Genomic DNA, 16,061 nt, shown 5'->3' on the forward strand with positions numbered 1-16,061 from the left:
CCTGGTCCAGGAAGATCCCACATACCGTGGAGCAACTAAGCCCGTGCGCCACAACTACTGAGTCTGTGCTCTAGAGCCCCCAAGACGCAACTACCGAGCCTGCATGCTGCAACTACTGAAGCCCGCGCCCCTAGAGCCTGTGCTCCACAACAAGAGAAGCCACTGCAATGAGGAGCCTGAGCACCGCAACGAAGAGTAGCCCCCGCTCGCTGCAACTAGAGAAAGCCCGCACAAAGCAATGAAGACCCAGCGCAGCAAAAAAATGAATAAAAATTATTTAAAAAATCATTAAAAAAAAAAAAAAGAAAAAGAAAAGGCAGGAAGGCAGTGCAGTTGACAGTGAAAGCCGAAGAACCTGAGTCACTGAGCTGGGCTTGCCAGCTCTGTCCCTTTGGGTCTTTAGAGCCCAGGGGGTCAGCCTGAGCTCCGAAGCAGCTGGTACCAACCTTTCCAGAAATCCTGGTCAGATGCACCCACTATGTTTGATATGATGCCTTAAAAGTTATGAGTACTTAGGCACATAATTGCAGATTTGGTTGAAATGCTACTAGATTCATAAAGCACTTTAGAGATACTGTTCTTTGGGCATGATAGCAGTAGTAAGCAAATAAAGAGAACCTGAGTTCCTACTTTCCTTAACTGCTAGGAAAAAGACACAGGCATAAACAAAACAAGAAGTGAACGAGCTTGTAGTGAATTATAAACTGTGCAATAGATATAGGCTATAACTGTAATTCTGTACAATGTCATGCACTTAAAATAAATGAAATGAAAGTTATATATCAAGAATGTCAGGACAGAAGAGTCTCTTAAGAAAAAAAAAAAAGAAGAAACAAAAGCAGAAATGGTAGCAAATACTGTTGTCTGATTGCCCAAATCCACTCCCCTCCTTCTTTGCTAAAGAGTATTCTGATTTTGTTTGAGGTTTCATCCTCCTCTGAGGGGCTAGGTGCTCAGGGAGGGTGGGTGTCTACCAGTCTAACCTAACAGGATAATTCCTTCCAATGTCCTGGTCATGTAAAACAACCCAATTTAATGAGCTTAAACATTAAGGATATCTATGATTTGCAGCCTACAGCATCTCTGTTCAGAAAATAATACATTGTAAGAATTAATCATAACCCTATTAAAAAAATTACTTAACAAAATAAAGAATGTTACAAAATGAGAGTAATATTCAGACATCAGAACACCAAGAACAAAAACAAAGTTCGTGCTCTTGTATTTTGCCCTACAGAGAACACATGTGTAAATCTCTAGGATCTCTTAATATCCCAGAAGCTATGTAATGGCCCTTAAAAAAATTAAAATATACTTTGCTTTTCACGAAAGAGGAGGTACTAGTAGTAGAGGACTAATTTAAGGAAGACAAAAGAATAAAATTAAATCACTAAAAATAGAATAGTTTGATGAGTGAGTGGCTATCAAAGCAATGGCAGAAGCTGTGTCTTTCCCAGAATTTATCTAAAGGAATCATATGTAAGATTATTTCACCCAGAAAAACAAAGCTTTTGTAGCAACAGTAATATGATGGGCTGGATAACAAAAGATTTGTAGTATGTAATGCTGAGAACATTTATATACTTAAGCATCTGTATTCAAAAACAATTGCTGAGAAAAGGCTATTTTTTCCTTAGCTATATGTGCTTACTGCCATCTAGTGATCAAAATATAAGTTACTGTTAAAAAGCTACTATTTCATTTCCAAATGAATAAAATAAAACATATACATTTAAATACTATATTTAAAAATTCTTGCCTAGATTAGTATTAGTTTCCCTTAATAAGCCTAATCTAAAAGAGTGCAAACGTAATAGCCTAGTTGGAGAAAATTACTCTCTGAGGAAATAATGGGGTTGTCCTCCTTTTGTTCACAAGCCAGAGTGAAATGAACAAACTAAAAAAGACAAGTCCTGTACAAACAGATACCCCATGGCAAGTTATGGGTCGCTCTTGCTATAAAAGATCACTAACTGTTGTTGGGTAAAATATTTTCATTCCCATGTAACCTTAAATCATTAAAGAAATAGGTATATTAATATGACTATACTCATCTTTTTAAATTCTATTTTTATTGATATAACTGACATATAAACTTACATACTATGTAAGTCTACGGTGTACAACGTGTTGATCTGACACATACATATTGCAATATGATTACTACTACAGCATGAGCTAACACCTCTATTATGTCACAAAATTATCATTTCTTTTTTTGTGGTGGGGACATAAAGATCTGTTCTCTTAGCAATTTTGAAGTTTATAATTTAGCATTGCTGTCTCTAATACACGCTCATATTTTGTTGAAATAAATCAAGCTATTAAACCAAAGGAATTTATGTTAAACATACTACACTGGAATAATAACTGCCTATTAAATTATTTGCCTAAAGGTAGGGAGTCTGCCTTTTTGTTCAGCAGGGAGCAATCATTCAATGAATGAATATTTAAATTAGTTCAGGGACAGACAAAGGAACATTTATGTTTATTTAAAATCAAAGTAATAATATGATTTGTAACATATTACCTAACTGTGACAAAAAACTGTATCATTCATGTCCTATCGAAGTCATGCTATCTAAAGTACCTTCTTTTTTTACCCCTATTGATAAAAAAAATCGTGTTAAATATATTTTTATACTGATAGAGTAACACTGAATAGACAAGACAAGGAATTGAGACCTAAGGTGGAAAGAAAGGAATGGTCTTGTTTGTTCCCAACTCACAAAGCAGACTGTGTTTTCACTTAACCTCAAAGGAATTCTATTTCACTGCCATTTTATTAACTCATTTTCCTGGCCTTTCCATCCCTCTTCTCTCCTTAGATACTGGTATTTTCTGTATCCAGATGGGATTAAAAGTATAATTTTTAAAAAGCTAGTTCTAAAAATAAAAGTTTTGTCCTTTTATATTAAAAATTGGATTAATATAGAGTCATGGAAATAACAGCCAAGTGTTGCGACAGTCTGACGGGCACTGAAAATGGCCTGCATGTCTCAAACATGATTAAGGATTGAGGGACCTCTAGTGGTAAAAAAAAAAAAAAGTACAACTTGAATAATAAAAATACCTTTTTTAGTCTAATAGGTAATCGTGCCACATCACAATTTCTATCATCATGGCGTTAGTAAGCATTTTCCTCACTTACTGTAGCACTACTGTTTGTGTGATTTGTGGCTACAGTTCTCAAAGCTGTTGTGCAGGGGGATTAGAGATGCCAGGATGCTAATAACACCTCCACCATCAGCCTCCAAATAAGGTCTGTTGTTATTTCCACTGCAGAACATAATTTAGGAGAGACTGAAATATTTACAACCTTTATAGGTTATAGAAGAGCATGCTAGTGAATAGCTAAAATGTTTAGCCATGAACTGTTTAAATGTACTTGGTGTAAGAGATGATATAATTTTCTGAAATATACATATACTATATGATTTTTTTGGCCAAGAGATACTGAAATAGTTTTTGAAGGATGAAGGAAATAAACAATAGATTAAATATGTTCTAGATTTCATTTGTTTATTTATAGAAGGCAAAAGATGAAACTGAAATTTAATATTAAAACAGATTTCTTGTTTATGGTTCCTGTATGATTTGTTTCTATCTAATATATTTGTAAATTAAGAAATCTTGAATGTCTAGATCGGGTAAAGTGAGTATCTATGTGCTAAATATAATGCTTGGAAAAGGACAACAAATAAGAATTGAGAAATGAAGTTTAAAATGTACTGAAAAACATAATTTATAAAATTTTACATTAATAGTATTTGACTTTCATCTCTGTATCTGTTACCTACCCCAAAGATTCTGATTTAATTGGTCTGGGCTGGGGTGATGCCACTGATATTTTTTTAAAGCTCCCCAAGTAATTTCAATGTACAGTCAGGATTAAGAATTATGGCTCTAAGCTATAAGAACTAGAACTTTTGCTATTATTATCTGTATATCTTGCATGCGTCATTGTATATCACTGGCTCTCAGAGAGCAGGGATTTCTTAACTTTACAGTATCTGATTGCCTAACATACAGCTTTATACATAAGAGGCAACCAATACATATTAATTACTGGTGATGTGCGATGTCACACATGGGCATGAACACTGAATGAAGAACCTTGCCTGATAAAGAGAAGACTTGTGTTGGAGATGAGACTGGAGAGAAGGGAAAGCATATGAAATTTAAACATTCAAATGCAAGAGCACTGACAGCTAAGGGACACTGACTTGGTCCACAAGACCTGATAGAGGAACTAGGGGGAGGAAGTAAGTTATAACGCCTGAATCCATGATTCCCAAACTGAGAGCAATATGAATCTGGTGTAGCACTTGTAACGAATATCAATTACTGTGCCCCACCCTAGAGATCCCTGGTGGGTCTCTGGGCTCCAGAGACTCACACCTGGCCAACAAGACACTTGCAAACCTGTGAAACAGATGGCTTAGATGGACCATTTTATAATCTTAGGATTGCCTGAGTCTACACCTCATGGTGATGTCACAGGCAGATAACTCTTTAGTCACAATGAACACCCATTTCCACAGTGTTTCTCCTCCTTAACAGACCACAGTAAAGTAAAAACATAACTTTTATATGCACTGGGAGAGCAAGAAATTCGTGTGACTTGGTTTACTGTGATATTTGCTTTATTGTTGTGGTCTGGATCTGAACCCACAATATCTCTGAGGTACGCATGTATGCAATCTCCCCAAAACAGAATTTCTGTAGAGTAGTCGTTGTTAAAATACTCTGAGAGTTTCGGATTCAAGTAGATTAGGGGTGGGGCCTGAATATGTGCATTTCTAACAGTTTCCCAGTTTAGGTGATTAGTCCAAGGACCACACTTTGAGAAACACTGCTATATAACACCCTTATAAAACCAGATAGCTTTCTGAAAACCATTTCGCCGCCCCCCCCCCCCCCCAGAAAAGCTTGGTCCTCACTATTCTGGCTAGAAATGCAAAACCAGATTAAGCATGTTTAATGTTATCTGATGAAAATTCTCAAACCTATGTCTTATGTTAAAATGGATCTAAACCATCAAGGTTTTAAGTTTTAAAAAATTATTTTCACTTTATAAGCGAAGAATATATGTGACGGTGAAGATGTAATGGAATGTTTTTCATAGTATTATTTTACATTCATTTTAATTTATCAGTCCTGAGAGCAGTAATTTTGTAGGTAAAGCAGAAAAAGCCCAGGTTTTGGAGTTAAACTGGACTAAGTTTGAAATCTAGGTTTGCCACTAACTATATTGGTTATGTGATTCTTGAGGAAGTCTAGAAACAGAGTTAATTTTTAGTAATGCTCGTTGTAACTGGAGGGACATTTTCGCCATCTTCTGCATGTGATTTGTATATAGAACACATGTTCAATTTATTATACATATTACAGTATTGGAAAAATGTATGGGGAGCTCCCAAGATGGTCACAACACTATCTCCCATCGCACATGTGTCTGGAGTCAGAGTCTACTGCCTCACTCCTTTGAATCTGGGCAGGCCCTTTTATTGCTTTGACCAATAGAATGGGGTGCAAGTGACCTTGTGTTACTTCCATGTGTTACCCTTAACTGGCCTGGAAACTTCAATTTCCTGTCTCTAGGAAGCTGATCCCACGAAAAAGTGCAACCAATCTGAGACCACCATGCTGTGAGGAGCAATTCAGATGAACTCATTAGGTGCAGGTGCTCCAACTGCCAGCTCCAGCTGAGCGCTGAGCTGACAGCTTCAACTGCAAGACCCGTGAGTGAGCCCCTGTAGATATCAAGCCCAGTCAAGGCTTCAGGAGACTGCGCCCCCAATGACACCTGACTCCAACCACATGGGAGACACCAAGTGAGAAGCACTCAGAGAGTCCAGAATATAAGTGACAATAAATTTTGGCTTTAAGCTACCAAGTTTTGCGGTGGTTTCTTATGGAGCAATAGATAACTGAAACAAGATGCTTTGGAATGGAGTCACAATTCCAATTATTATCTCTAGGCAATTCAAAATAAATTAAGAAAACATTTGTAAATGCTTCCAGAAACACCTGAAATAAAGTAAATAGGCTTTAAATTGTTGTTGTTCACCTCTGAAGAATAACTCCAAGGTTTCTACTGCATATACATTTACAGAACATAAATTTATGTATAGCTTATGACAACATAGATCTTTTGAACAGTTACAGTTTAAAGAAAACCCAAATTAACAAGTTATTGAAGGTAAATTCTACACAGTACTTCCAACCTCTCACGTACTTCAAATGTGAGTTACTCAGAAACGGAGATAATAATAACCAACTGCTGAAACACACAGTGATTACAGCAGAAGAAAGGAATCTTTTGAGATGTTCACCTCCCATTAAGCTCAACTCAAAACTTGAGATTTCTTCAAAAACTAAATTGGTCTTCAAAGAAACATGCATTTTAAATATAACATTTCATCACAAGAGTGTACTTCTTCCTTAATTACCTTAGTTAAAATGTCCTCGGTGTCTCCAGAAATATCTTTTCTTACTAATAAAGCCAAAGTATGCAGAACTAGGACTAACTTGGAAGAAATCAACTTTGGAACACACACAAAGATTATTGCCACAAAGGATTATTTATTCAATATCTGGTCTCACAGTGTAAAATATAAACAGGAAAGCCCTATTTAGCTATTAGGTCTGTGTCACATCTACAGCTAGGACACACAGCATTTAGTGAAGCAGTTATTTTAATGAGGCATTACTCTGTTTTTCACCAGACTTTTCCACCCAAATCTGTATCGTATCAGTATACAATTGACCCTCTATATGTTTTGGTTTCTTTTTTTTGAGGGGGGGTAAAACACCACCTGGTCAGTTACCCCATGTTGACAATAAAAAAAAAATACTAAACTTTTAAATTAGTGATATTTTAACTCAGTTAATTGTTTTGGCAGAGGTCTTAATTTTGTAATACAAAATTTGAAATTATGGACTCGATAAAATAGAAAAGTGTTAATTTCTCTTTGATGTAACAGACATAGAAATTATAGCATCTATGTGTGTAACGCCCTGTAACATTGTTTGAGGAATGGTAATGCCCTAAACCAGAATTCTTAACCTAAAGTACATACATGGGTCTCAGTGGGTGAATGGAAACCCAACACTGTTTACGACATTTTGCTCATCAATGTATTTGTGCATTTCTTGGGGAGGAGAGCAGGTGCATACCCTCTAGTTTCCATCAGATTCCCGGGTCTGCGGTCACATGACACCCAAGTTAAGAACCACACATTTTTATTTTCCAGGTTAGGATAGGCCAATTAAAAACACATTCCAGGGCTTCCCTGGTGGCGCAGTGGTTGAGAGTCTGCCTGCTGATGCATGGGACACGGGTTCGTGCCCTGGTCCTGGAAGATCCCATATGTCTAGGAGCGGCTGGGCCCGTGAGTCATGGCCGCTGAGCCTGCGCGTCCGGGTCCTGTGCTCCGCAGCGGGAGAGGGCACAACAGTTAGAGGCCTGCGTACCGCGCGCGCGCAAAAAAAAAACACATTCCACCCTGAAGGTCCAGTGGTTAGGACTCCAAGCTTCCACTGCTGGGGGCCTGGGTTCCATCCCTGGTTAGGAACTAAAATCCCACAAGCCACGTGGCATGGTCAAAAAAAAAAGAAAAGAAAACCCCCAAACCAAAACAGACAAAACCAAAACACATTCCAATACACTCCCTTTGTCACTGTCAAAAAATAATCTTATAGATATGTTTTAGAACATTCTCTAGAACAGGTGACATAGAATTTTTACACAAATAAATATAATTCCTAGACTATTCTGTGATTTTGTACACTTATACTCATCCTAAGTCTGATAAATGAACATTTATTTAGGATGGCTAATTAATGGTTGCTCCTGTCAATTTAATTTATAGGTTAATTGAAAACTACCAAATACAAAACTTAAAAACATATATAAAACATAAATACTCAACACTGAAAGTATTTTGAAATAACATTATTTGAAGAGATTAAATTATTGCTTTTCTTAACAAATACGATACATTCCTGCTATAGAAAATTCACTGAATTGGGTTTACTATTTTTGGATAACAAACCACCTCACACAGAGAGGGTTAAAACAGTATATTATCGTATCTCGTAATTCTGAGGTTTGACTGAGTTTAGCTGGGCGGTTCTCCCTTGGGGTGTGCCAGTCAGATGTCACAGTCTGGCACCTGGGGCTGGGATGGCTGGAACAGTGAGGGCTGATAAAACATCTCTCCACTTTGCTAGCCTGGGCTTCCCCATGACATGATGGTTTCAAGGTAGCTTGATTTCTTAAATGGCAGTGGGTTTCCCTCCAAAGCAAGTGTTCTAAGACACTAAGGCAAAAGTTGCAAGGATTCTTACGACCTTGTCTGAGAAGTCTGTAGAGTCACTTCTGCTGCCTTTTACTGATTATATGGGGCCATTTCATTTTCAAGGAAAAGAAAAGAGGAGTATAAATTCTGGGAGGCACACTTCATTAAGAACTATTATCTTTTCAGACTAGCTACCCAACACACTAATATTTTGGTGTGATTCTTGCCAGTATGTTTTCTATTCATATATAACTATATGGGAATTTTAAGTATACCACATACAGATTTTTACCTGTGCATTTTGTTCAGTGTCATATTTGAGCAATTTCCTAAGCATTAACAGTAATTTAAAAACATTTTGATAAATTTGCCTTAGTATTTTGAAAGGATTATTTATAATAATTATCTTTACTTATAGTAATAACTGACATATTTTGAGTGCTTATTTTTGCCAATAACAGAATTGCCAATGCAACTATAAGACCTTTACAACTATTAATGTATTTAATCCTTCTAACAACCCTGCGAGGCGGGTCCTGCATTATTCCCATTTTGCAGCTGAGGAAACTGAGATACAAAGAGGCTGAGGAACTTGCCCAAAGTCGCAGAGAGAGAATGTAGTACAGACAGGATTTGAACGCAGCCCGTCTGCTTTCAGAGCCTGTGCAATACCACCTCTCTACTGATATAGCATTTGAGTACTGTAGAACAACTTCAAGGATACCATAAATCCTTACTTTTTTTGGCATACGGTGCATTACTAAATAGTATCATAGTTCAGGGACTTCGGGATTGATTGGAATTAGAATAAGTGAGAGTTTGAAATTTGGACAAATCAAATTAGATTTCTGCAGAGGAAAAAAGTATCTATCGATATGCACTCTGTCTACTTTTCTAGTCACAGCATCTAGAACTGGAAGGGGCTTTAGAAATCATCCACTTCAATGCTGTCCTATTAAAGATGAATTTGTAGAGACCACAGATTTTGCACACAACTATAAAGTTAATAATAAACTTGGGAATGGAATAGAGTGCTCGAGAATCCTACCCCACTAAACCTTACATAACCTCATATGTGATCTTAGCAGTTACACGAGATATGTAACCTCATTGTTTACATGTCTAAATCTTTGTGTTTTAAATCGAACTTATCTGGTGATCAGTGTCTGTTAAAGAAAAATAATGCATTCAGAAGAAGCAGAAGTCAAATGCTTAAATGCTATCCCTATTTTGCTCTGTAATTATTGAATAATGTGCTTTTCCTCAGAATGTCTACAGCAGTTTTTTGTAGTGACTGAGCTCATGTTATATATGCTACTATCTGAGAACTGAGCTTTTATATTGAGACAGGCAAAAAACCCAGAATAAGTGTCTCACATTAAGATGTAAATATTATCTTCCTTCCTGGAATGCACTGTCCTCTCTTTGCTGCTTAGAAATGTTTGCGGCTTGTCTGTGAGCCCTCTCCAACTGCCTTGCCCAGTCACACCACCTCTGGACATCATTCATCACACTACACGATAATAAACACTTGTAATAAGTGTGTTTACGTATTTTTCTCTCTCCTGAGACGGAGATCTTTTAGGAAAAGAACTGTCTTTACGTTTGTATTTACATTCTTGATGTCAGGCAAACAGTAGAGGATTAATAATTGCAGAAGTAAGTGTGAGGGGAGAGCTACCAAACAAGATTTTACCAGGTGATCATAAAAACCAGAGGTTGGCAAACGACAGCCCGCAAGCTAAGAAAGGTTTTTACATCTTAAAATGGTTATATAAGTATCTACATAAAGCCTATAATCTTTATGATCTCTGGTCCTTTGAGAAAAGTTTGCTGATTCCTGATATAAACATAGTATTTCATAATTATAGGACAGTAACAATAAGCAACAGTTATAACTCAGTTTTAGAAAGTGCCAACAAGATTAACGAAATTGTTCATTTGCGAGATTCTGTTTAAAGGTTACGCGGTCTCTCAGCAGAGTGAATATTAGAAGATCATTTGTGATAAAACTGCTTTTTGAAAGACAATATAAATACTTTCATGTATTTTTTTCGTCACAGTGGGTCACCAGCCATGATATACTTGCCCCTCAGTTATTCTCCGGCCCGGGTCTTCTAACAGTCTATTCTACGGAGCCAGAAGAGGGTTCTTGTCACTTTGCCACCTTGTTAAAACAAATCTAAATCTGCTTTTGCCATTGCCTTTATGACTCTGATACACTTTATTTTTAGTCTCTGAATAAAATGTTTCCAGGCTCATTTGCTTTGCTTGCTGATACAGCAATAATAGCAGGGGCCACATCACAGCAAGACACTGCAAGTCCAGGCTGAAAGCTAACAGCTGGTAATATTTTCTCTTAAGGTCAGAGGAAGTAGAAAGATCCAAAAAATGCACATGATGACACCATCAGAAGGACCTAAAGAGCTTGTAGCTTGAGATGAATAAAGGCACTATTGCCTAAACACACTCTTACATATTAGCTGCACAAGAAACAGGAATGTTTTCCTTGGTATAGCAAATCAAAGATGCCTCCAGGTAAAACCTTGGACAAATTTTAGGGGTTAGCTTCAAAGAGATGCACTGTAAATTTTGTCTCAAAATAGTTTTTAAATGTATTTGCCAGGCACAAAACCACCTTGCAAGGTTTTGTTTTCACCAGAGGAAGTGGGCCCACATACTATCTTGACTTGAAACCTCCCACCTCCTCCAGAAGAAAGAAGCTGGAAAAAAATTAGAACTAAAACGGGATAGTTTGGGGCAAAGCAGGCTCAGAGAGGTGCCATTGCTCACTCCTTTAAAAGAAAGTTACAGTTGACGTCTCTAGCTCCGAGGCACAGAGATCAGGAACAACAATAGGAACAAAGCAGTCAAACACCAGACATTAGGGTTCATTTACTATAAATGTCTTAAGGAAATCTGCCTCCTACTGAAGACTCAAATGCTCAGTTATTTAACAATTCTTTAAAAAACAAAAAACCTGGAGTAGAACTTTCACCAAGTTTCTACCAACCTGGTTTTTCTTCCGGAGTCCATAGCTTAACAGAATGCCAAGACAGCATTTTGGCAGGTACACACTATGCTCAATTCAGCTCCCCGGAAAACATAAATAACTAAAAAGATCCATTATGAGAACCCAGTCCTCATTCAACAATAATCCATTATGAGGCAGAAAGTGGAGAAAGCCGGGGCAGGGGGAGGGGGTGGTACAGCTGTCCCAGCCTCAGTACCTAACACAGCTTGCAACCTCTGCACGGAGTGGGCCGGGTCTCAGGTAGAAAACGGTGGGAATGGGCAATGGGCGGGAAGGGTTCCCAGCTGAATGATGCTACATTCGGCTGGCTTCCAGAGAATATTCTACGCTAAGCAGGGCTTTTAATCTTCTCAGTTTCGCTTTTTTCTTCTTTGGCCTGATTCCTTTCACCTCTTTCACTCTGCCTCCTTCCAATTTGCTAATACAATAAGTTTACATATCTTGGGTATTTTTCTGAACTGATAAACATACAGTCATATTAAGATGACAATCGCATGCATTTGTAAAATACTTAAATATGAAAGACTTCTAAAACCAAAAATCAAAAAACAACTCTGCCGGGTTAACATGAAAAATCTTAAAAATAATGTTAAAAATTCAGTAATATACATATAAAATTAAAGATTTTGAAAGGAAGGTATTTTTCTGCTTTCTCCATCCCACTGTCAATCTTAAGCCATTACCTCAAAACCGATTCCTTCTCTGCTTTTCTAAATTCCACCCTGCTTTTAGGGGTCAGCATAATTTCCATTTTTTCTAGTTTTCTCTCTCCTTTTGAATATGCCAACTACTATATGCTAGTTCACATACTCCAACTCTTGTTCATATATTTTTCTATATAGTTTATTAATTGCATAAGAGATTTTTATCTTCTATTTAAGCTCTATAAATCAAATTTCTTTGTACCATTATAGTGATTAGCATTACAACGATTAGATTCTGGGCACAGAACACATTCAAAAAAGGTAGTGTAATTAAACTTTCTCTTAAGGATGTTAAACATACTTGCTTGAAATCTCGGTGACTATAAGGTACTACATGGTTTAATGAAATAAACCATCTCTTCTGTAGTCAAAGGTGAACTTTGAAAAAATAAAAAAAAATAAAAAAAATAAAAAAAAAAGGTGAACTTTGATTTCTGCTCAATCTAAATGAGGCCTACTTATAAATTTTAATTAAATGGAACCTCAAGGCTAAAGTTCTTAGGAGCAGCAGTGCATATCTCATTGTTGGTGTATATTTAGTGAATATCTTCAGTTTTTCAGAATAAAGCACAACAAACCCGCTACATGCATACAACAGTTCTAGTTATTAAGGCAGGGATCCTACAAGTTCCCAAAAGACCTGAATAAAACAACACTGTCATAATCAAACTATTCATTACGAAAAATTATATTCTGACTTTCTTTTGCCCTAAGAAGAAATTTGTTAAGCACGTGACACAAATGATCAGACTATTTCTTTCTAAAGGAAAGGAGCTGGCAACATAAATCCAGAGAAGCCGCAAGCTTGGAATTACTCAATAACCAAGAATGAAACATTCAATATTCAATTTAAGTGAGGCAGATATCTGCATTTTACTCACAGTGTTTAGCAAATGTTAGCAATAAACACCAAAATGAGCTATGTGTACTCAATGAAGAAAAATGTGAATGAAAAGGAAACTGCACTAGACCTTATAGATGCCCAATAACAGTTCCATTTATCTGAAAACCAAGACAAAGAAAATGTTTTTCCCTCCAGATAAGAACTCCATTTAAAACTTCAAAAGGAGTTAGTTAATCTAAATGTCTCATGCCAGCAAATTAAATCATTATAGAGCAGAGGAGGGAAGGGAGAAAGGAATTCGTGATTTGTAGACGACTTCATTAAGTAATGGCCGTTGCTACTGATGTGAAGAGAGTGGCTACTCCATTCATGCTGAAAAACCTTCAAAGGACAGAGAAGGGGACTTCCCTGGCAGTCCAGCGGTCCAGTGGTTAAGACTCCGCTCTTCCAATTCAGGGGGCACGGGTTCAATCCCTGGCCGGGGACCTAAAATCCCACATGCCACGGTGTGGCTTAAATAAATAAATAAATAAAGCAGTTCTGTGTGAAGTACATATACATACATAAGCACATTACAGGATGCAGTCCTGGGTGATCCTGGGTGGCCTGAATCTGGATCAAACAGTCCTGATTCAAGTCTCAGTTGTACCATTTGTTTGGGCAAGTGTCTCAGTCATTCAGACACTTTGTTGGCTTATCTGTGAAATGATGATAATAGAACCCACCTGATAAGATTATTGTGTGGATTAGACACAATAATATATGTGAAGCACTTGCACAGTGCTTGGCACATAGTAAACACTCTCTGTGAGTCACCCTGGCTTAAACATACACAGTTAATCAACTGTGAAATCACCCTATGGGCTACATTGCATCAGGAAATTGCCCTGCAAGAGTTCAAAATGCAAGGCTTCACTTATCAAAATGGCACTTAACTTCAAAACATATTTGGAAAAAACTTCAAAAGTTCTACTGAGGGGGATGCAGGGAAGTGTCTCTTCTTGCCACTTCCATGGAAAAACGCAGGGCTGGATTGCCTACTGCTCCATTATTTAACGTTTCTCACAGCACTGGGCAGAGAACACTGGGGACCACAAAACCCCATCTCCTCACTGTGCAGACATGAAAGTGAGGCCTAGACAGGTTGAGTTACCTATCATCACACAATGACGTTATTACACCCTGCATGCCCCTGTCCACTAATAAAGTACAGGATCTTTATTAGTCACCATCTTTCATTCCTTTTGCAGTTCTATAATATACAAGGTTGGGAATGAAGCACTCACTGAAGGAGAAAAAAGTCTGTTGACTCCAACTGGGTGAACTGAGGGCTATTTACGTCAAATACTTTATTATAAAAATTCAGCAAACCCACCTGGAGAGCACTTGACAAATTCGAGTATTATTAACTCAAGTATATCTTACTCCACCAAAAGCCTGTAGGCTCACATCAGTGCATCATTCTCTCTCATCCAACTGTTTCCCTGCAGGACCAAAGGCCACTGTCTTCAAGGTGTTTTCTGGATGGGCCTACAGAAAGTTGCAAGTGGGTACGTTTGATGATCACTGTGTGTGTGTGTGTGTGTGTGTGTGTGTGTGTGTGTGTGTGTGTGTGTGTGTGTGTGTGTGTGTGTGTGTTTGTGAATCTAGGTGTATCTGTGGCATAGAACTATTGAGCCAGCTGCTCCCTACTGGCTTTTTCCAAAAGTTAAATTACGATTATCATTATAGATATTAAGTGGTCCGACCAAATCCTGACAGTATCATGTATTGGTGAGGATACTGAGAATATAAAGTATCTGGAACTCTCCTACACTGTACAAGTATTTTGGAAAATTGTTTAGTAGATCTACCAAAACTGAACACACACACACACACACACACACACACACACACTTAGCCAATAATGCAGCAATTCCACTTCTAGGGATAGATCTAACAGAAGCATGTAAACAGGTACACAAAACACATGTACATGATGTTCATGTTTGTGATAGTCCCCAATTTAAATTTACCCAAGTGTCTATCAATTATGTAGAATAGATAAATAAATTGTGATAAAGCCATATAATGGTATACTGTACAGTAATGAAAAGGAACAAATTACTGTTACAGTCAACAACAGGGATGAATTATAGAAACATAATGTTGAAGGAAAAAATAGCCAGATACAAGAACATACATACAGCCTAATTCTACTTATATAAAATTAAAAATTAGGCAAAATTAATCTATGGTGTTAGATATCCCTCCAGGCAAGGGATACTGGCTGGAAGGGAGAATGAGGGCTTCTAGGGGACTGGAAATGGTTCTATTAGCTGAAAATATGTTCATGTTTAACAGTATTTAACAACAGTAATTACAAAGAACTGACACAATATTTTCATGGCCATAAAAATTAAGTAGAGATAAGTGCTAAAGCAGAAATTCAAGAGTCACATCAAATGAGAATCTATGTAACCCAACATTGTAAGAGAGTTCAGTATAGAAAAGCAAGCATTTGGTAAATTAGTTTGTTTAAATTTTCATTAAATAACATTTTAGATTAACTTTACTATTTCCTGTCTCCCAGCACAAGAAGTGTTTTTCTAATATCATAATCTGTGGGAGACAATTGTCTATTAAACTTAATTTAAAAGCCTTGTAGGGCTTCCCTGATGGCGCAGTGGTTGAGAGTCCGCCTGCCGATGCAGGGGACACGGGTTCGTGCCCCGGTCCGGGAAGATCCCACACGCCGTGGAGCGGCTGGGCCCGTGAGCCATGGCCGCTGAGCCTGCGCGTCTGGAGCCTGTGCTCCGCAACGGGAGAGGCCACAACAGTGAGAGGCCCGCGTACCGCAAAAAAAAAAAAAAAAAAAAAAAAAAAAAAGCGTTGTATTAAGAAGTCAAAAGCCATGTTACAAGGAAAAGAACTTCTAATAAGACAGGACCCCACATTTTTGGGCATTTTATATTACTCCTAATAATATCTGTTACCTCTGTACTTTCCTCACTCTTTGAGAACTTCCAGCCAAGGAACTGTCAGGTAATCAAGAACTGTCAATCTTTCTAATTTTCTCTACGGAGCTTCTGAATTTACTTGTTCAATTCAACAACAGTAGTAATGAAAACAGCTGTCACTGTTTTAATATTTTAATGTTTATCTGCAGTGCATTTTGAATTTATAGACAACAG

At 37.5% G+C, this 16,061-nt stretch overlaps 1 protein-coding gene across 4 annotated transcripts in view; it reads right to left on the bottom strand.

Annotated features, from left to right (window-relative positions):
- NT5DC1 (5'-nucleotidase domain containing 1) overlaps positions 1–16,061 on the bottom strand; it is a 120,196-nt gene that overhangs the window by 25,342 nt on the left and 78,793 nt on the right. The gene's annotated exons all lie outside the window — the stretch shown is intronic.

This window comes from Pseudorca crassidens, chromosome 13 (genome assembly GCF_039906515.1).
Source record: "Pseudorca crassidens isolate mPseCra1 chromosome 13, mPseCra1.hap1, whole genome shotgun sequence".
Taxonomy (NCBI): domain Eukaryota; kingdom Metazoa; phylum Chordata; class Mammalia; order Artiodactyla; family Delphinidae; genus Pseudorca; species Pseudorca crassidens.